The sequence below is a fragment of the Delphinus delphis genome, chromosome X, assembly GCF_949987515.2.
Source record: "Delphinus delphis chromosome X, mDelDel1.2, whole genome shotgun sequence".
Taxonomy (NCBI): domain Eukaryota; kingdom Metazoa; phylum Chordata; class Mammalia; order Artiodactyla; family Delphinidae; genus Delphinus; species Delphinus delphis.
Window position 1 is genome coordinate 98,221,040 of NC_082704.1, and position 22,834 is coordinate 98,243,873.

Consider the following 22,834-nt stretch of genomic DNA (forward strand, 5'->3'; position numbering starts at 1 on the left):
GATTTGGACATATTCTACCGGGGAGACGTATCACGTACCCAGCAGACCCGAGGCCTTCCCTCATGAACCACTTATTGGGGAAAATTCTACAGCAGACCACTTAGCTCCCTGATGCGGACTGATGCTCTAAGCAATTGAGTTGACTGTCCTTGATGGAACAGAGTTAGGCCCAACAATCATTAATGACCACTATGTCTCTCACTCAGAAAACAGTGATTCGGAGTCCCTTAGCTTGTCAGATAAAGATCTTCAAACTTCTGCCCAAACATCCTTTCCAAGTTCTAACATAATCACCTGACTGTATCCAGGTGCAATCCTGCTGTAATATTTTGTTTACAGTTTTTCCACCTGTAATAATTTTTCTTCTTTTCTTGAATGCGTCAAATCCTGCTTAGGATTGGAACAGTGCCTGCATGAGAGGAGGGCCTCCCTTAACACTGTGGGCCAAGGTTATTTTGCTTCACTTATAGTGTATTTGAGAAAATATGTTTGTCCTTGGGTATCTCCTGCATTACTGCCCTTTGCTGCTATCTCCACCATCCACACAAGTATCTTTTTAGCTAGGCTATAAGGTTATAGAGGGCTTACAGAGGGCATAAAGGTTACTCTGTCTTCTACCTCACTGTAATCCATGCTCTTTTTAAGTATCCATTTAGCCTGGTATCGTGCACATAAAAAATGTTCAATTATTTATTGAATGAATGATCCCAATGATTTAGTTTTCTAATGAAGTTATTCTGAAAAACTAATATTTCTGTCAGTCACCAATCAATCAACCAAGGTCAAACTAACTTCCCTTCATTAGCAATGACTTAGCAGCCTTAATATCAAATTGATGATTATTAAGACTGGCAATAAGATAAAATATTTACCCCTTAACTTCTGATCTCCAAGGTTAATTCTTTAAACCTCTTTTGATATGCCAAGTTCAGTGAGAAAGTGACCACTGTCTGTCACTTAGAAGCATGCTGATCTTAAACAAGGTCAGTTAACCTTGCTGAACCTGGATTTCTTTTTCTGAACAAAGGAGACAATATCCACCTCCTCCAACTTTTGTGAGACTCAAATGAGCTAATGTGTGGGAAGCACTGTTAAATATATGCTGGTTTGTAAACTGTGAAGTGCTAAAAATTTTAGAGACAATGGAGCAGCTGATGCCATTGCTGATTAAGCCAGTGAGTTGAGGACAGGCATAGTTATATAAGGGCAGTGTTAATTTGCTGATTAGGTGATGAAAATTAGTTAATACATATTTTGCTACTAATAAACGTGCTGCTAGAAAATGTAACTGATTTTCATACCACAATTATTCAGTAATAATTGGCTGAGCATCTTCTAGGTATCAAGCATTCCACTCTAAGACCAAAAGAAATTCAAGAATTATATCCCTCATACTTCTAGTTCCGCATCTGTGTTGCTTTTCTTTTCCATACTAGGTGTGTGACATAGACTCAAAAAGTGATTTTTCCCTTTTAAGGTTTTTGTTTGCTTGTTGATTAGTTGGTTGGTTACATCAGGCAGAGGTTTTGAATAAAAACCTATTCCTAACAAAACAGAATAACTCAATTCTAGGTAACTCAGGGGCTAATATGTATTGTAGGGTTAATCTAATTTCTTCTCCACAGAGACAAATGCCCAGGTTATTACTTCTCTCAACACTACTTATGCCATTGTTTACCTAGATCAATGCTGTCCAAAAGAAATATAATGTGAGCCGTACATGTAATCTAATATTTTCTACACATTAAAAGATAAAAAGAAACAGGTAAACTTAATTTTAATATACTTGCTTCAACTTAACATAGCCAAACTCTTATAATTTCAACCTATATTCAATATAAAAATTATTAATGAGATATTTTACTTTTTTATATGAAGGTTCTGCTAGCCAGTGAGTACTTTATGCTTGCAGCACCTCTCAGTTTCTAGTGCTCAGATGGGATATTTTGTTCAAATAAAAAACGGATTAAATTGTGAACAGATATGTTTTATTCTTCTTGGTCTCTTATTTTGATTATTTTCCTCTCAAGAACATTTGAAGTATTATATAACCAACTATATTAAACATATCGAAGTTCTCATTTGAAAAACACAGAAGATGAGAGTCATTGCCACAATAAATGTTGCCTCATGCCATCCCCACTCCAAAATGCTACTCTAGTTATTCAAAAAATATATATGAACATTCTTCTGTGAATACTGAAAACAAATGTGAGTGTAAATCTCGACTTATACAAGTCAAATGTATATTTAAAATTACATTATAGATGAAAAATTATACTTCTGTCATATTTTGACATTTCTATTTGCCATAAAACTTCATCAATAGAGACAGAGTTCTTCATGGATACAAGAATTTTAGTTACGAGGAAAAAATACTTCAATATGGAGTTCATAACATAAACGAGAGCATAAAGTTATTTCAAGAATATTCTTAAATTTCACTAGGGAATATTTGTCATAATACCCTTAAAAGGAGAACTGGCATTTCATGAATATTTATTTTAGAAACAGAAAACTATCATATACTAAATCTGAAAGTTTAGATTAACATGAGGAATGTTGCATGGAAACTAGATGACTTTGAATCACCTGAAATTTTGAAGCCTCACTGGTTTCAGCCCCATAGTATCTCATAGAGAAAATCTGTTATAATCCAATGAAAATCTTGCTTATGACCACCTAGCTTCTCCTAATCCCATATACATTTCAAAACATGGAAGGATCAAGTTCAATTTCTTGAAATATTATTGCATACAAAGGTTTATGACAAACATTTCCCTAATGCTAAAAGTGATGCATATACAAACATAAATGATTAGCTATATTTTCAAATGCCAACAGGTGGGGCAAAAGAAAAGATGGTGGCAGACTAAGATGACACCCAGTGACTCCCCTGAATAATCTCCTCCCCTTGAGAGTGGGTAAGATTTGTGACTTACTTCTAACGAATAGAATATGTCAAAGATGGAGTGACACTTTAGGCTACATAAGATTGTGACTCATTTCTTGCTAGCAGTCTTTCTCTCTTGCTGGCTTTGACAAAGCAAAATGCCACCATATTGGAGAGTCACATATGGCAAGGAACTGAGAGGGTGGCTTCAGTCAACAAGAAACTGAGGACTTCAGTCCAGCAACCCATAAGGAATTGAATCTTGCCAACAACCATGTGAACGTGGAAGCAGATTCATATCCAGTTGAGTTTTCAGATGAGGCATCAACCCTGGATGACGCCTTGACACCTTGTGAGAGACTCTGAGGCAGAGAATGCAAATAAACCAAGCCCAAATGTCTGACCCATAGATATCTTGAAAATTTTTAAAAATGTGTTTTAAGCCACTACATTTGTTGTAATTTGTTATGCAGCAGTAGATAGCTAATACATAATCTTATAAACTTGTTAAGAGGCAAATATACTTTTATAAATAAAATGGTGGTGATGTTAAATGTTTTTCAGTATAGGAATATTGCAAATGTAGGAATGAACCATATGTTAATGAGCTACTGGGAAATGATGGCTACTTTTAAAGTTTCCATTTCAGAAATAAGAGATCAAATACACACTTGGATGAAATGATAAAACCATTAGGGTTTCATGCACACTCTCACATTCCTAAAATTCATTCTCAAATTTTAAGCAGAACAATGATAAAGATGAACAGTGTTGTCAATCATACAGTTTTATTTCAGCATTTTGCATCTGAAGCAGATATCTTTGTGTAGTTGCTATTTCAAATGGTCCTTTTAAAAATTCTCCACAGCTTCATGGAGCCATGAATGCCAAAAGCTGTTAAGACTGCTTTTAGGTAAAATGTTGCCTCAGAGACAAGAAAAATTTTAAACTCAGTTCTTTGGGGGTATTCTCATCTGTTTTCTATATTTTACATGTTAAAGTAGAAGCATGGTTTATTTTGAACTGTTTATTTAAGCACATATAAAAGATAAGCCCTGTGAGAGGATGGAAGGAAAGTGGAAAATTGCCAACCTTGCTTGCCTCAAAAAGTAAGAACATAATTGTAAGCAAAAGAGGAAGAGAGAGAGATTTCAGGTAAAAGAGAACAGGAATTATGGAGCGAGAGAAGGGAGAAAAGGAACAAGAGAGGGAGGTAATGGAAAAATAGTGAAGGAGGTTAACAGGTTTTGAGAAGATGAGATGGAAGAGTGAGGAAGAAGTAAAGACTAAATTACAATATGGAAATTGAGGTGTATATACTCCTTTATGACATGGGGGTAATGAAAACAAGTTGGAATTAAATTCTGAAATGTATAATTTAGAAGTGAAAACTAATAGTTCTATGCCTTTCCCGTTTAAGGGATGAGTTTGAGCTGTTAAAATGCATGAAAAATCATAAGATGAATCTTAAAATGATACATAAGATCTTAACTTTCTGAAACTAAACCTATGTTTTTTTTACAGTCTAAACTCCATTCTATAAAACACCATCCAAGATTTATATCAGGTCTTATTGATGGTTCTAAATGAATTTTCTGAAAAAGTTACTGTTTTTTTGATTTTTTTCATCATCAAATTGTGTACTTCCATCTAAGACAGATACTGAGAAATTTCATCTCTCTGGAAAGTTTTGAAGGTGGAAGAGTAGAATTCTCTTAAAACACCAGGAATGATGCAGCCCTTGGTAACTGAGTAGAAATATGTGATACATTTAATTTCAAATTGTCTTTAAAGACTATATCCATTCTATCATTGTTTTGACATGATAATATTGAATAAACACATTCTTATTCAAATTTAGTAAAACATTACAGCGAACTTCTCTAGAGGTCTCCGTGAGTAATGTCGGTTGTCTATTCTCCATGCACACAATTAATTGGAATTCCTTCACTAAGCAGCTCTACTGCTTGCAGTAAAGCAATCCTCCCCTGCCAACCCCGATCTCACAGTTTACCTTATGCTCATTTCTACTTCTGTTTATAATCTCAATTTCAGGCCCATATCTTAAACTTAGACCTTCTAAAACAGGGCATTTACTCTGAATTCCATTTCTTTTCCTGGTTGTGGCCATATTTTATTTGAGAACTCAGAATGCAAGAGATACAGAAACAGAAAAAGTCAGGGGAGAATTAACATCCTTTCATCCTAACATAACATAAAGATGAAAAGCAATGATATAGAATTCTGATTCAATTGATATCCATGGTCACCTCCTAAAAACTTGCATACAAAAGGCATTTATTTTAATTTGGGTCTCCCCAAAGGTAGACCCTATAGCAAGAAACTGAATTGGGATGTGGTTCCAGGACACACCAGTGGGGTGTGGAAAAGTGAAATAAGGAAAACTGCCAATAAAGGGTGTATTATCAAGCAAGTCAACACTGTGGGCACCTGAAGCTTAATATTGCCTGGGAGCTGTGGGAGAAGAAGCACGAAGTGAACCTTGGATTTATCATATCTGAAGGGCAAGGAGGATGGGGGGTTTATCCACCAACTGCTGCCTTAAAGGGCCTTACGTCCCCTACTTTTCTGCCCTGCTCCAAGAACAAGCAAAGAAAGCCCCAAGCAAAAACAAGCAAGTTCTGGTAATTGGAAATCAGGCAGCATATTTAGGAATGATACGTACTGATGGAATATGTTTGGGTCGGGGGGGAACTATCACAAAATACATTTTGTGTTTAAATGATGTCTACAACCTGCCTATATTTGGAAAGCATCGATATAATGTTGTAATCACTATTCAGTTCCATTAATTGGTCAAAATATCAGGTCCAAAAAATGTTATGGATATTAGTTGGTTACCATTTTTTCAATCCATCCATCCATCCATACATCCAACCACCCATCCATCTATCTCCCTCCCTTCCTTCTTTTCCTTTGGGGAATTTTCTACCTACCTCCCTACCTTCATTGTGCTGTAGCTGCATGTGACCTAATTGAGGCCAATGAGTTTCAAGGAGATTGTTCTAGGATGCTTTGGGAAAGAATGACCCTGAAGAGAAGATTTTTTGTGAAAGTTGGGCCCTGTAACTGTTGCAGGCAACATTTACCACCATAAGGGTAGCCACATGAAGCTGATAGGTTGACATAGAAAGGCAGAACCCATAAAATGGTGAAAAAATGGAACCAGAACCCTGATATTTATTATTTAAATCACTTAGACACAGGTTTTTCTGTCCCTTGTAGCATTAACAGGAGTACTAACCAACGTATCCACTGAATCAGTTACCTATGAGTGTATTAGGACTAACTCTCCATCAAGTGTCAGAGGGTGAAAATTCATGCTACCTTAACTAATTTTATCATCTTACTCATATCATAAAATCTCTTGGCTAATGTTAGCAAATAATACTTCTCTGTCACTTTCCTATAAGCCATATTTTGTATTCCCATAATGCAAAATAATGTGATCCAGTAATAGTTCAATCATTATGTTCTGAAAGAAAGAGATTTTTAAATTTGCAGTTTTGGATTAGAGCTTTACAACAGCCAAAGTGTTTACTATTTTGAGAGGATGCTGGTGAAAGAAAAGGTTAACCTAATAGTATCTGCTGTGCCCACATTGGCAAATGGAAGGAAATCACACAGATGGTGGCATTTGCCTGAGACTTTAGTGCCAGGGGTGTCCTCTCAAAGGCACATAAATTAGGATGGGATTTCTATTTTTTCCTAAAGATATGGATGCACATGTGTTGGAAAAATTTATTCTTCTACTCACACAATAAAAATCACCACCACCACATCAATAATCATCAGTAAATTTAATAATGAATATTTATTGATCCTTGAGCATGTGCCAGGTTAGCAAGAAATTCAGCTTTGTTCTAGACTGCCACTGGGTAGTCCTAGGTTATTCTTCTTCTAACAAACCAAAATACTTCTAATAGTACTGAATATCTAACACACAGTAAACTATCAATAAATGTTATCTATCATTCCTAACACTGCCAAAACTCTTCAATTCTCTTAGGCAGTGAGAAAGACTCCAAAACAGCATTAAAATAAGTTTCTTTCTGGACAGTCTAGTGCAGACTGGTATGGAAATTGGATAAATGTATGGATGTATAAAGAAATAAAGGAATGATACAAACTGAAGGCCTTACACACATAAGACAAAGTGATGAAAGCAGCAAGAGAAATACTGCTGGGGGTTTGAGGATAACAGGAAGACAAGATAGATCTTGTTGGGCTTCATGAGGTCAGACTTGGAGATTTGTGATGTAAGAGAGAAAGAAAGAAGGTAGACTTTTTAGGTGGACCAGGCAGAGTAGGACAGGCAAAGGACAGAGGACAAAAGGGAGGAACATTGGCCAGTCTCACCTGGATGGCAGACTGAGTGAGAAAGACCAATGGGAGAAAATATCGGAAGATAGCCAGAGGTGGATTACAGAGGGGCTGGACTACAAGAGAAATTTACCAAGGAACTTCTGCCCTTGCTGAACCCTCAGCATACGCCCCCCCCCCCCCCCCATACGTATAAGGCTTGTTTGCCTAGGATTTTGTTACTAGTAGAGGCTTTTGTCAGAATCAACCGAACATTGCAGAACAGTGTGTTGGTGGTTTCACAACACAGCTATCATTCATACTACTGGCACATCTGAAGGGCTTGAAGGGAAGACAGAATAAGGTGGAAGTTTATCATCTGTTACCATTTTACAGCTTTGTCACTCTCTGGAAAAATTTTATTTATCTCTGTAGGAATGATACTAAAAAATAACAATGGTTAATACTTATTGGTATCTCCCTCTGTACTGGGCACAGCTCTAAGCTTGTGTGTGTCATATCTCTCATTTAGTTCATTTTTGTAATGTCATTTTTGTCCCTATATTCAGATGAGGAAACCAAGACACAGACAGACCATACAGCTAGTAAGGAATGTGCGGTAGGCTGTTATTGGGCAGCCCTAGTGAATCGTGCCTCCCAGAATTCAGGTTTATGCATAGATCACTCTCATTTTCACTGAGCTTAGCCCTATGTCTTAGCTTTGGCCAAAGGGATATTAACAAGTGTGGTGCAAATAGAAGCTTGAAAAGTGCTTGAGCATTAGTGTTCTTTTGGACCTCTTCTTCATGGAACTCAAACACCAAGCTGTGAGGAAGCCCAACGACCCACATGCAGAAGACCAAATAGAAACAAATGGAGGCTCTTGGCCAATAGCCCCAGCTGAGCTCCCAGCGGGCAGCCAGCACCAACGGCCACTCATGTGACTGAGGCCATTTTGGATTTTCCAGCTTTCCCAGTGCCTTGGTTGACACCACTTGAAGCAGAAGAATGTTATGGTCAACTCTCAGAATCATGAGATTTAATAAAATTTTGTTGTTTTAAGCCACTTTTAGGGTAGTTTGTTGTATAGCCTATGTAACTAGAACAGAGTGAAACCGAAATTTGAATCAAGCAAGCTAGTAACGTGTAGAACTATGCAGAAATAAGTCAAATATTCAAAGCCCAGCAGAATGCCATTTTAAAAAATTCCTTGAAATAAACATTCTGCATTGCCTATGCCAGACTATGTGACAACTATTGGTCTCGCTTATCTCATCCCATCTCTCTTCCTTCTTCCTGCTCTTACGTAAATATACACAAAATCCTTTCTGGTGACATTATCTGTGCTCTCAGGAACAAAGAGTGACCTTATTACATTTCCAGATATCATCACCACTCTTTTCACATTTTAATTAGCACCAAATTGTAGGAAAGTCATTATGTAAATTGTTAGTGGTGGTAGTGGCCTCTCTGTCTCCTCCAGGATTAATGTACTGACTCTGGGTCCCAGTGAAGGATAAGTCAATGACAAGTTCAGCATCCAGGTCAGAGGCAGAATTAGAGAAAGGAAATATAAACTTCTTGTTCATCCAAGGAAAGGCTGCCCTTAACCCTTCACAGTTTGGGTAAAAGTATCCAGAACAAGGGAACTCAAAGGAGTTTTTTTCTTTCCAAACCAAATCATAGTATCTATTATGTATTTCTCTAATTGTTATCCAAAACAGCCATTCCTTCTTCCTCTGGACTGTGTCAGGCCTTGCCCTGTGTTATACATTCTCACACTGCCACCACAGTTTGAACTAAGCAGTTATTACTTAGACGGTGAGGTTATGCAGAAAGCAATCTTATTCTTTCCAACTGCCTTCGAAGAAGTTCTATTAAATCATTCTTCCTAGCTTCCATCTGAAATCTCAGTCTGCAGTGAGGGGAATGCGGAGGGGGATGGGAAAGCACAGGATTCACAATGTAAGTCTCACAGAGGTGGTCCAGTACTTATTATCTTGGGGCTTATTCTTGCTGCACCATTAAGATTTGGTTGTCGGGGGGGCAGATAGCATGACGTTCACTTTACAGGTCCCTGTACCATGAGGAGCCACATCTGAATATGATGCAGATATCATATAACCCAGAGGCAAGGGACTTTGAGATGGATTTAGTAAGTGAACGGGACTCTGGGTGGTCTGTCCTGGGGAGGCAGGGAGTGTGTACTAATGATAGGAAAGGAAGTGCATGGATATTTGGGTGATCCTTGTGGAGAGTTTGAAATGTAGCAATGTACTGAGGATGGCACAGCTATTTTGGTACCCTGGGTTCCTTGAATAATTTTTAGAGCAGAGACTATGTAGCCAGGCTGGGTTTTATTTGTGAAAAAGAAACAAATGTCTATATTGCTTGAGCCCTTGAATTTTGGAGTCTCTTTATTACAGTAGTTTAGCCTACAAGCTAACAGATCTAAAAAGACAATAACAACTGCATTTATAATTATATAATTCGTCTTAATGTTTGTCTCCTCTCACCAAATGTAAGATCCATAAACACAAGTGTCTATTTTGTTCATTACTCATCCTTCTCTGCTAGCATGATACTTACCATATTGCAGACACTTAATAAATATTGAATGTATTAATAAACGATTGTTGCTACCCTCCTAGGATGTCGCCTAAAGTATCCTTGAAAATCTTCGTGACCCTCAAGACTACCAGCTTTTGAGAGTGTTGACCCTTAACTAAGATTATATGAGAGTCAGAATTAGTTGATTAGAAGCCTGAATACATAGGAATCTATCCTAATTGAATATCTTTCTTTTGAGATGAGTAAGAAATCTGACAGATTAAAGGCAATGGTCAGCCTATTGCATTGATGTCCCTCCTATATGCACAGCTCTTTGCAAGATGACTTTTAAAGTTCTTACCATCAAGAAGTACAGCTTATTTTCCTAATCCTTGAATCTGGACTCTGGCCTTGTGTCTTGCTTGGTTAACAGACTGTGTTAGAAATGACAGCAAGTCAGTTCCGAGCCCAGGCCTCAAGAGAACGTGTTGGCTTCTGTATTAGAATCTTATTTTCTGCATGAGAAAAAGTCCAGGCTAGCTTGCTGGAGGATGAGAGACTAAATGGAGCAGTGGTGAATCCTAGATAAGCGAGTCCCCAGCAAGCCATCAGCTGACTGAAAACGCATCAGTGAGTCCCTGTGAGACCATCTGAGCTTTGGCTTTATCAGCCCAGTTGATCCACAGACTGTGTGCAATTATAAATGCTTATCATTTTAAGTCAGTTAGTTTTATGGGGTTTGTTACATAACACTTTTGTAGCATTGGATAACCGATATCTAGGGGAAGGCCAGAAATGGGAGTAAGGCTTGGTTAAGAGTTCTTAAATAATACCAGAGTCCCAAATATTAAAAGAAATGCTAATTTTGAAAGTGTAACTGAAGGCAGGCTCAATGCTTTGCAAAAACATCTGTACAATAATTCATAGCAAACTAATGGAGGTAACCAGTGGAGAAGGGATTTTAAGAACATTATTAGAAGATTTAACAGTAACTACGTACTCTTTATCAGCCATTGCCCGAGGCAATGAAGGAGGGGAAAAAAATAGCTTGACCTTTCTCCTCCCTCTGCTCTCCAGTCTGCTGCCAATCTCTCCAATTGGTTATATCTGCCCAGAAGCTGGTGAGCAAGAAATAAACTGGGGAATTAGGTGGGCCACGGTCAGACTCTTGCAATATACAACATAGGAGGAGAAGGACCTGGAATGGATCTGAGAGCACAAGGTATATGAGGAGGGCATATCTGGATTATAAATCCCAAAAGGGTTATGCCTCAAAGGTATAAACAAGTTGAATGTGCTCATGCGTTCTGTCAAACGTGAATATTTGTCCTCGGGGTTGGACGGATGTGCTTCACACTGACCAAGAGACAAATGATTTTAGAAAAAGCCTCACCACTCTCTCAGAATACACTGCCTGAATCTTCCAATGAATGGGACTTGTGGCCAACTCACGCACAGATTCTTGACAGCCATCTTTTATATCCTTACTATGTAAGGCGTAGACCAAGGCCTAGAGCACTGGCATCACCTGGAAGCCTGAGGGGTATACAGAATCTCAAATCCTACACAAGATCCACTGAGTGAGAAACCTCATTTTAAGAAAATCCCTAAGTGATTCATATATGTGTTAAAGTTTGAGAAATGCTGCTCTACATGATGGCAGACAGACCCTCTCTTCCTTACCAGTGCTGTTACAATTTTATGATATCCGTACTGTAATAGTAACCATAATTGAAAACATAACAGAGCATTTTAATATATATTGTGCCCTTAGTTCCCCACTGAACCCTGGGGATGAGCAAACAAGCCTTACAAGGCATCGCCAATGTAAACATGAGGAAAGAGAGGTGAAAATTTTAAATAAGCAGCCCATAGTTAGGAGCTAGTGAGAGGTGGATCTGCTTTGGGATTAAATTATTAACTCCAAGTTTAGTGATCTTTGCAGTACTGTTGAGGTTGGAGGAGGGTGGGAAGACGTAGCAGGGACAGTCATTAAACAAACCATTACAGAATTGGAGGTCATGTCCAGAAGTAAACACATAAGAACTCAGTGAGAAATCGGAAAGCAGTATTTTAAGAAAACTGATTCTTCATTCAAAGTAGAAGTGATTATTTAATCATGTTGTATTCTAGTTTAAGGATAAACCATTGAAGAGGTTAATGTCAACATCTTCCTTAATTATTTTAGTACTTAAAAATTGTTTTTATCCACTTTCAAGCCGTATAAAATCTTAACCATCAAGTGTCTTTTCTATTAGTTTTCCTGTTTCCTGGGTTATCTTGTATTTGTCACCAATGCATGAGTATCTATATAGCACCTGAACACTAATTTTTCTCTCTCCCTTCACCAGCATCGATCAATTATTCTAGCAGAAAGATGCAAATCACTGATATAAACAAAACAATAAGGCAGCTTCAAGGAGATAACCGTATTGGTCTAGGATTTCTAACAACTGCAAAAGCAACAAAAGCAATCTTCACGACGGTCATTTTACAGAATTTCATTCTTTTATAAATGTCTAAATGAGTCCAAGAATTACTGCCTCATTCAAAATTGTTGATGTCACCCACATCATGAACAGGCAGGATGTGTCAACTTCCCAAGAAATTTATTTTTAGACTGCCTTTAAGGTATAATCATCAGTCACAGGTTGCCTATAGATCGCAACTATCAGGTCAAATGGAATTTTCGTGAAATATCCTTGCAATGACTTTGGTTTCTGGCCCATTTCCGGGTCCATCTCTTTTCACCCATACTTGGCCAACTGTGCCAAAGATGGTGCATACTTTTCCCAGTGATAACTGAAAATGTTCACAAATTATAACTGCATCGTTCATTTCAAATACTTTTACTTCTACAGCAAAACAGATTGATTTTCTCCAGCAACAAACAATGAAATGGTCTCTTTGATGTCTTGTAATTAGTTCTAATATTAGTAAATAAATTAAAAGGCAGCAAAACAAAATATGTCCATCAGGCCTTTATCAGTCCCTTCATAACCCATACAGTGGCCTTGCCCTGAACTATAAGGTGGATAAATGAGTGGAATGCTGATTTTGGCATCCAGCTTACTCTCAGATAATCTACCTCATCCTTCTCAGCTGACATGAGACAGAAATAACACCAAAGGGTGATAAACTCTTTCCTGCAGACCTGGGGTTCCATGGTTCGCTGGCCCCAGGCCTAATCTATCAATCCATTTTCTACACAATAAAAGGTAAGAAACCCATTACAGATCTGTTATAAGCCCTGGCAGGTGGTCTACAACAAAAATGGAATACATCAACCAATCCCGCATACAGTGTCTCTTTTCTAGGGTTTGAAGCACTAGGGGTCAGCTGACATGTATAATGTAGTCAGGATTTAGTATTAAATTCTTTTAGGTATATAAAAAAAACTCACACATCTTACAGTATAAGTATAAAGATACGACAGAAAAGTTCATTTCTGGTATGACTGACCTTTTATAAAAATAGCACTGTTATTTTATTTTTGCATTACTTACTGGCTTTGCACGTGATGCAATAAATGAAACTGGGTTAGAATTTACCATCTTGTGCTCTTAAATACATCTTTAATTTTCATTTGTTATTCAATCTCAGTTTAAGGAGTTGGCATATGAAAACCTCCATTTAATGCCATTTCAAGATCATTAAATTATTAGAAAGAAAGGCGACCCCTCTAGTGTCAGGGTTGACACTATATAATCTAGTCATCTCAGAGCAAAGGCATTGTAGAAACAAGAGGAGCAACTTTTTATATTAGCAAAATCTCTTTTTATCATATCATTTCTTCTCCTTTCTAATATTCATTGCTATAGGGCAAACATCTTTGTGCTAATAAAGGACTTACTTCAAAAATGTCACACTGAAGGTCAGAGTTATGAAATTTTTTCCTTTGTTTTAAATCATCATTATACTTCTCTTCATTTTAAATTCATTGTGAACAGGGGAGAAAGTTTGCCAAGAATAGTCACATCTGGTTTTCATCTGAAATTAGTTTACCTTTTTAATAAAGTCTGGTCCACAGCATATTTAAATGACAAATTTACATACTCCATGCACACTCTCTGTATGTGTAGAGTGGAAAAGTAAAGTTTTAATAGGGAAATGAGTTGCTGCACAAGTATCAGTGCTTTACAATGCATGCTGGATTTTTCTTTGTTCTTACCTTTAAAAATAGCACTGCATTGAAATGAACACATTATCTAGAATTAGGTTGAAGTTTCCTGATAGAACGTTATCTAGCTCCAATGAAACTTTCTACAAATGCTTTCTCATCACTAACTCCACCAAAATGGAGGAAACCAACATGCAGAATGAAGGTAAGGGAAGCGGGTGGGGAAGCAGTGTGAAGGCTCAATTACACTTTGTCTGGATTTCTGAGTTAAAGTCAGGTGAGTAGATTACAAAGACGCTCAGGGTTAAAAAAAAGTCATCTTAAATTATGCTCATACTTAAAGCGTGAAAATAATGCTGCTTGGAAACAATGGTGGACTACTTGGACTTACTTCATGGCCGATGTGAGGAGAAAAAAAAACCCATCATTTTTCAGTACTTTTAATCTGAACTGCTAGCCAGTCCTAGATAATGAGAATAATGAGATCGGTGGAAGGGAGACCACAGGCTATAAACTCTCTGTGCCTTCCATTAGGGTTCCTTCTTAGTTTTGCTGCTTCTATCTCTCCTCTGGTCCAGCTTTTGGATTCATAATGGTGGCACATATTTTAGCTTTCTCCCTAAGAGCCATATTTATAACTGCTTGAATGAGATGGTGAATATTATTCAGCCTTAAAAAAGAAGGAAATCCCCCCCACATACAAGAATGTGCATCTTCCTAGAGGACATTATGTTTAGCAAAAAAACAAAAAAAACGGGTTTCCCTGGTGGCGCAGTGGTTGAGAATCTGCCTGCCAATGCAGGGGACACGGGTTCGAGTCCTGGTCTGGGAAAATCCCACATGCTGCGGAGCAACTAAGCCCGCGCACCACAGCTACTGAGCCTGCGCGTCTGGAGCCTGTGCTCCACAACAAGAGAAGGCCGCGACAGTGAGAGGCCTGCGCACCACGATGAAGAGTGGCCCCCGCTCACCGCAACTAGAGAAAGCCCTCACGCAGAAACGAAGACCCAACACAGCCAAAAATAAATAAATTCATTTAAAAAAAAAAAAAAAAACCAAAAAAACCCAAAAATACCCCAACAACAATAAACAGTCACAGAAGGACAAATACTGCATGATTCCACCTAAATGAGGTATCTAAAATAGTCAAACTCATAGAAACAGAGAGTAGAATGATGGTTACCAGGGGCAAGGGAGGGAGGGAAGGAACTGGAAATTGTTTAATGGATGTAGTTTCAGTTATGCAAGAAGAAAATCTTCTGGAGATCTGTTATAAAATATAGTGCACAGAGTTAACAATACTGTATTGTACTCTTAAAAATGTGTTAAGACGTTAGACCTCATGTTAAGTCCTCTTACCACACTTGAAAAAAAGGTGACTCAGCAAGAGTTTTGTGCTTGGTCTTTGTGTTTTTCTGTTCTAACAATACACCTAATTTTTAAATTAAAGTTAACATTTTTGACCAATTACAATGCACCAGATACTGTGTTATGCGTTTCCCATGCACTATCTCATTGAATTTTCACCAAAATCTGGAAAGTATGTTATACGATTACCTGAATTTTGCAGATGTTATAACTGAGGGGTAGAATCTATAATCCATAAACCTCACTATTAATCACCATGATAAACCGCCTCCTCACAACTCCCGTTTACTTTTTGTTTGTAAAATGTCTGATCCATATTCTTGGCATTGCCTGACACTTCAATCATTTGGAAAGTTAAAAACCACATATTATTATAAACTTATTAAATGGTGATTAATTTGGTAGTAATGGCAAAAAGGTTTCTTGGACAGGCCAAACATCTCAACTTCCAGAAGTGTCAAGAGAACATTAGCAGTGATGATAATAATACTTATTGAGTACTGGGCCAGGCCCACCTTTAAAGCCTGATGTTTGTTCCCATAACTGGGGTAAACCTGATACATTTTTTCAGTCTTCCAAAGTGCGAGCTCACGCATGAGAGTGAAAGAGAGAGCTACTGAAAATTATGATGGGACAACAGGCAAAATCATGACTCATGACACACAACCTAGTAAGGACCCCTATCTTAGTGTGAAATTATAGGAAGCAAAATCAAAGATGCTTATGTTATAAACTTTTAATTACGACTCTGCCACTCAACTCTCGGCTTCAAGCTATTTAGCAACTACAAATTGGAGACATGAGTAGTTAAAATGCCAAGCCCTATGTAATTCTGAATGTCCATTAAACAAGGCAAGGGTGAGAACCGATTATGATATCCTTAGGAGAGCATATGGCATACAATGATCACTCATTAGATGTCTGTTGAATGAATGATTTAAATGAATGAACAAATGTTACAATGCAATGATTAACTATATAAAAGAAACTTCCAAGATGATGCACTTTCAAGAATCATCAGGCTATGTATCTTAATAGCAAATAGGTAAATAGCAGTTTTTTGTATTTCTTGCAGAGATTCTTTCCTGTAGTTAACAAAAGTAGTTCACACATTAAGGGCAGGATTGAATGGTCACTACTAGAACAATCTATTAATCATGGCCTTTGCTAGGAAAATAATCCATCGGAGCAAATGTCCATTTTTGAGCAAGGAATGGAAATGCCAAGCTTTAGCTTGATTTAACTTTCTCTTTTTTAGTCTCCAGATTTATAGCAATGGCAAATAACGGCTGGCATTACATGACAAACATACCTGGAAAAAGACCAAACGTTTATTTACCTGACACAAATAAAAAGAACAAATCTGAAATGTTTACTGCTTGGATGGATACTAAGAAGTAACATGATTAGGGGTTAATACAAAATGAACCAGATTTCTGGAAATTTAGATACAGTCATTTGTATATTGTATATCATCTGGCCTATGAGTTTCACCATATGTATTTTTATTTTCATAATATTTATTTTGTGATTTAGTTTGAAAACAATCCTTGTACTATTATCAATATTACAAAAGTTATTCCTGTATTAAAGTTTGCTACATATATTAATTTTTAAACCTTACTTATGTCTAGGTAAAGTGGATCATATTTTTTTGTTAAGGTGCACTTAACTGAAATTCGCCTTCCAGCAAAATTTCTTATTTGTGTTTGTAAAATATTTTAAGTCTTTATATGCACTATTTAATAATGCCTAGGCCTTAACAAATTAAAATAGTAATTTACTATTTACAAATAAATGGCAAAATATGAGGAAACATTTTAAATATATTCAATAAAATGAAATTTATTTATTGTGACTAATAGGAATGTATAATATATACTACCTGTTAAGTTATTTAACATCAAAAATAGTAGACATATAACTAATTCGGAAACATAAACATGTGTTCCTGTATTCCACAATTACAAATGGTCCCCACTGAAGAAGGTTCTGGAAAATAATTTGACAACATAGCATCCAGTTTTCCAAAAAGGGTAAAAAGCAAAGCAAAAACACTCATATGGTTTCTTTAAATGACAAGAAATCTCAATTGTTTCCTTCAAATGAGCAATGGAATGACATGGGAAACCATGTTTTTTCTTTCTTTCTACCATATTATCCACAGAAAAACCACTTGAGTCTCACTGAAAAGTTAAAAAAAAAAACATTTAATTTGGAATAACCTTTACATTTAAATAATGTGTTCTCAAATAAGTCACATAACCTTTCTAGGACTCAGTGTTCTAATCTAGAAGATGTGAAAGTAACTGGGTTTCGTTAGGCTCCTTCCATCTGAATAATCCTGAGTCTACAAAATAAATGTTCCATCTTTCCACCTCTTCAACCAAGTCTAGGAAGCTTATAAGATGATTCAAAAATTAAGGCTGATAAAACATACTTTGGTTCTAAATAATGGGTAGTTGAAAAAATACCTACACATAACGCACCAAAAGAACAATGAAGAAAGGGGACACAAAGTGACAAGGACAGGAGAAGATGAAAGAAGGATTAAAAGGTAGAGTCAAAGAAAGAGAGAGTAGGAGAGAATGTGTTGCATATACTACCCAGGCAGAGAAAAACCTGACATATATGAATTTAGGAAAGTAGATTCATGGTAGACAATAGAAAGATATCAATTCATAGGCAAAGACATATAAAACAGAGAAAAAAGGAACAGGGTAATAGTGATGGGGAGAGGTTGGAAGGGAGGGAGAACTCCTTACACACACGCATACACACACACAAAGTTCAGAGAACATACAAAGAAATATGATGAGTGATAAATACTGAAATCAACACAGAATCAGACATGTGTATGAAGATCATGTGTGAGACACTTAGAGAAAAACACAGAGGCTAGCTTTAATAACATTCCCATTTTGTAGATCTTAAGGATATCATTGTTAGACTGTAAAGCTCAAAATATGTATTAGGCAAAAATGAGGATATCACTTCATGATCCTTATCCGGAGGAAGCCACAATTTAAACCAAGACCTATATTCAGCTTCAAAGCAACATTTTCCATCTCTGCTATAAAGAGATGCTACCCAGGCCACGGTAAGTTAACACAGTTTTGCAACAAACCCATTATAGAGTCCACCACTCCCTTAAAGGAATAGCTATATTACCTCCCATCGCTGTTTTCTCTCTTCAGTAATAAAACATAAACGTGCCAAAGTAATTGGTAAGTTGGCTAAATATACAGGGTACAGCATATTAGAGTTGGCTGTGGAGAAAGGCACCTGCCACCAGATACTGTGATAGTAGGACAGTTTTAAAGATACTAACTGTTAAGGAATTGGCATGTTTGTACCCCAGCAACCATGACCTACTAGTTACAATTACAACACTCACTCTAGCCTTTAGATGAAGGAGTGTGCTGGAGAATACAGGGAAGGGGTCTCCATTATTTCTTCTCTCTTCTAATGACTGAGAATCTGAGGTTTAATGATGGTCAAGACTGTCTCTTGATCATCTTGACCATCTTATTCTTTTTACGCTGTTGACTTGTGTAATGACATAAATCTGGCACTAATCATTCACTTTCTATTCTTAAATTTAAACCAAGAGGGATAGGGTGGCATAGGGATTGAGAAGGGAAAAATAATTTTTAATATGACTAGTGAATAACATTCCAACTTCTATGACATTTGGTGGCAAAGATATAGTATGAAAATTATAATTTTGGGATAAGACAGATATTATGAGTGATATAGTAATGTAAGTCTACACAAGATGGTCTTAGTTTTAATTTTCTATCATAAAAAACTGACTTTTTATTCTGTTGCCGAAAAGATAAAAGCTTGACTCACGTTTCACTATTCACAAAGCTGCTATTTTATGTTTTTGAGAGTTCTCTCACGTTTCCTACAATTATAATTTTTGTGTTCCTTTCTGTAATATCAAGATGTACTGAGAAATTGTGGAATATTTTGGGGCATCTTTCCTCCTTGTTCTCTTCCTATGAGGAATGATTTTATTTGTATTGTTATGTGGCTACAAAATTTAATTACTAGGAAAATACATTCCCTCCAGATGCAAGTGTCTATATGTTTACGTGGCTATTTTGAAATTATTAAAGGAAGAAACTTTACATTTTTCAGTAGGAAAAAAATTAACTCAAAAAATTTCAATAGTGTTATAGATAAAAATAAAAGATTTTTTCGCAAATACCTAGTTGCTTGAATTATAGAGATCAAAACACACATTTTGAATTTAATGCCATATAATTGGTACTCAGTTCATAAATATTTTATCAGTCATGTAAAAGATCCGTTACAAGAACTTCAGCATCATCAATTTAAAAATATAATGAATATCCTGACACAATTCAAAATTAAGTCTCTATTATTTTATTTTCAAATCATCTACATAAGGGAACTTCTCTCAGTATAACTTGTTCACACCTCTCAATTTAGTTGAGTATTGATGAATAACAAGCAATTCTTTAGAGGCAACTGTGCCATTTTTGAAAGAAGCCATTTTATATTACATGAAAATTATAGGTCTACCATATTTTCTTGGCATGGATTTTGCTCCTGGTTTAAAGGATTACAATTTGCTTTATATTTTGAATAGAACAAAGTTAACAGGTATTAAATATGCTCAATAAGGTAGTAGAACTGTAGTCAAAAGTGGATGCGAGGTTTCAAAACATCCTTGGAAGGTCAAAAGCACATATGGAGAAAGTACATATGAGGACACATAAAGTAAGAGACAAGAAGCCTTAGGTACAGGGGGATCTGAACTTGGCAAAACCTGGAGAGCATTTGGATTAAAGATGTCATGGTATTTGGGAATAAGCAGCATGTAAAATTTGGGTACTGAAAGTTTGTAGATGAAAATTTGTGTCAATATAAAAACTACCACACAATGAATGGTCGTCCCTTAGCACTTACCTACAGGCAAAAATAAACATAAATCAAAACAATAAGTGTAGTTCTTACCTAAAGAAACTGAACCTGGTGTCTGGAAGGAATCTCAGCAGTTGGTATGAATACCTCAGAATAAAGCCCACTGCATTATAGACTTTGAAGTTCTCTTTCAACAAGAGACTCAGCTCTCTACCTTAGCACATAAGAGTAAAATATCTCAGTTACAATACCCATCCAGGTACTCACAGCTTGCAGTCTTTCTATTTTCTCATTCTTAAATATAAATATATAAAGGATCACTAGCTGTATGAACAAAGTCTACAGCCCCAAAAGGGAAAATAGCATGGAAATGGACAAATTCCTTGAAAGACACAACTTAAAAAAGCTGACACACAAAGAAATAAAAATTTAACCATCCCTGTATCTATTTAAAAAATGGATCAATTATCAAAAACTTTCTCACCAAAAAAACCCAACAATAACAAAACAAAACAAAACATAATACCCTATGCACTGATGACTTTACAACTGAATTCTTCCAAACATCTCAGGAAGAAATGATACCAGTCTTCACCAATTTATTTCAGAACAAAGAAAGAGAGCACCTCGCAACTTGTTTTATAAGACTAGTCTAACAATGCTATTAACACTTGAGAAGGATTCAAAAAAATTTACAGACCATTTCCTGCCATGAACAAAGATAAAAATCATAAACAGCATATCAGAAAACTGAATCTAGCAATCCATAAAAAGTACAAGACATCATGACCAATAGAATTTATTTCTGGAATCCCAGAGTAGTTTCACGTTCCAAAAACAATGGCTGTAGTTTATCACATTCAGAGGAGAAAAATCATAGAAACATTTTAATAAATGCAGAGAAAGTATATGAATATGTTCAACACATATTCATAATAAAAACTTGAGAAACGGAACAAGGAAAAATTCCTTAATCTGATTAAGAGGATCTATAAAATGTCCTACAAGAAACATCGTATTTAATGATCAATTACTGAAAGCTTTCCACCTGAAACAGGGAATGAACCAAGGCTACCCATTATCACCACTTCTATTAAACACTGTTTTAGGGGTCCAAGTTTATGCAAAAACAATTAAAATCATAAGGATTGAAAAGAGAGAAACTTCCTCTACTTAATGACACGATTATGTACATTAAAATAATCCAAAATGTTTTACAAACCATTAATATTAATAAGTGAATTTGGCGAGGACACTGGATGTGTGCTTAATGTAAAAAAAAAATCTATTTTTATATACCAGCAACAAAAAGAAAATAAAATTTGAAATGAATCCCACTTATAAAAGGATCAATATATCAAATATCTGGGACTAAATCTAATAAAACATGTGCAGGCCCTCTGGATTGAAAACTGCAAAATATTTCTAAAAAGGCATTCAAGAAGACCTAAATAAATGAAGGGATGTAACATTTTCACGGATTAGATTACTCAATATTGTAAAAAGTTAATTGATTTATAAATTCAACACAATTCAAATCAATATCCTGGCAGGTTTTCGTAAAAATGACAAGTTGGTTCTAAAATTTATTTGGTAAACAAAACAACCAAAAATAGCAAAAAAAACCCACTCTGGTCTAAGAAGAATAAGGCTGGAGGATTTACACTACCAGATCCCCCATTTTTTTTTATAAAGCAAGTATGTTGGGTTTGTGTGTATGTGTATATATATATATATATACACACACACACATACATATACGTGTATGTATGTATATATTATATGTATATATAGGTATATATATATATATACATTGTATGTATACATGCATGTATATATACACATACGTATGTGTATATATATTGAATATATACACACATACACAGTATAATCTTGTTCAATCATAAAAAGGAATGAAGTTCTGATACCTGCTACAACATGGGTGAAACTTTAAAATCTTACGAGTAAAATAATCTAGACACAAAGGGACAAAGGTAGTGTGAGTCCACTTATATGAAATATCTAGAATAGGCAAATTCATAGAGACAGAAAGTAGATTAGAGGTTACTTTTTGGGGGTGTCAGGGGTAGGGATATGGGGAGTTATTACTTAATGGTTACAGAATTTCTGTTTGGGGTAATGAAAATGTTTTAGCAATAGACAATGGTAATGGTTTCACATTGTGGATATAATAAATGACAGTGAATTATACACTTAAAATGGTTAAAATGACAGATTTTATGTTATATATATTTTACCACAATTTAAAAAGTAAATATACCAAAACCATTGATTTGTACACTTTAAAATGGGTGAATTGTATGGTATATAAATTATACCTCAATAAAGCTGTTGAAAGATGATTGTTATAAAGCCAGTGTGGTACTAGTTGAAGGACAGTGATAATCAAATGGAAGTGAATAGAGAATCCAGAACAGATTCATACATATATGTTCACTTGATTTATGAGAAAGTTGCCACAGCAGTACAGTGGGAAGAAGACTGCCTTTCGATAAATAGTGATGGATCAACTGATGTTGCTTTTCATTATATATTCATACGCACTACTTGGTTTTAAAGAATAAGTATGCATTACTTTGATAAGCAATTTAAAATATTAGATTTAAAAAGTATCCAGGTTAGAAAGATGAAGACTCACAAGTAAGTAAGTAAATAAATAAATA

The 22,834-nt window shown here is 36.0% G+C and overlaps 1 protein-coding gene across 3 annotated transcripts in view; it reads right to left on the reverse strand.

Moving 5' to 3' along the window:
• DMD (dystrophin) overlaps window positions 1–22,834 on the reverse strand; it is a 2,124,682-nt gene that overhangs the window by 803,280 nt on the left and 1,298,568 nt on the right. The gene's annotated exons all lie outside the window — the stretch shown is intronic.